At 42.9% G+C, this 630-nt stretch overlaps 1 non-coding gene across 1 annotated transcript; it reads left to right on the top strand.

The window, feature by feature from the left end:
- Nucleotides 1-302: 302 nt before the first annotated feature.
- LOC148211419 (small nucleolar RNA R71) lies at nucleotides 303-409 on the top strand. Its single transcript, XR_015791168.1, has one exon. It is a non-coding gene; the product is annotated as a small nucleolar RNA R71 (small nucleolar RNA).
- The last annotated feature ends 221 nt before the right edge of the window (nucleotides 410-630 follow it).

The following is a 630-nucleotide window of genomic DNA, read 5'->3' as shown; positions in this document are numbered from 1 at the left end:
TGGCTAATGGATTTTTTATTCCCAATGCCATCTCTTTTAGCCTCTGGTTCATTGTAACCATCTCTTTTTGCATCGAGGTCGCAATGTCCAGAGCCAAAACTCCAGCTGGATCTTGCTTCTTTGGTGCTGCCCTAGATCTTTGCGAACACCATAGTTCGTTGTGTGAAGCTAAGTCATTTAGGATGTCAACTATCTCGTTGAATGTCTTCTTTGTAAAGGCTCCGTTGGCAGCATTGTTTAGCATCATCTTAGTAGGATGATCTAAACCTCTAAAGAAATGTTTTATCTGGATGCATGCCGGCAAGCCATGGTTCGGACATTTCCTGATTAGTTCTTTAAATCTCTCCCACGCCTCGTGAACAGGTTCACGATCATACTGTCTAAAGGAGATGATCTCCTCTCTGATATCAGCGTGGCGAGTAGGTGGGAAGAATTTTGTTAAGAACTTCTCCACTAACGACCCCCATGTGGTGATGGATCCCGGTGGAAATGCATTGAGTCATGCTCTAGCTTGGTCCTTCAAAGAAAATGGAAAAAGTGTTAGTCTCGGAGCATCGTCTGTTATACCAGGTAATCGAAATGCATTTGCAATTTGAATGAATGATTTCAGATGATCATGTGGATCCTCAT

The sequence above is a fragment of the Momordica charantia genome, assembly GCF_013281855.1.
Source record: "Momordica charantia cultivar OHB3-1 chromosome 5 unlocalized genomic scaffold, Mcharantia_2.0 BLBB01000005.1, whole genome shotgun sequence".
Lineage (NCBI taxonomy): Eukaryota > Viridiplantae > Streptophyta > Magnoliopsida > Cucurbitales > Cucurbitaceae > Momordica > Momordica charantia.
This window is presented reverse-complemented; position numbering and strand designations above follow the sequence as displayed.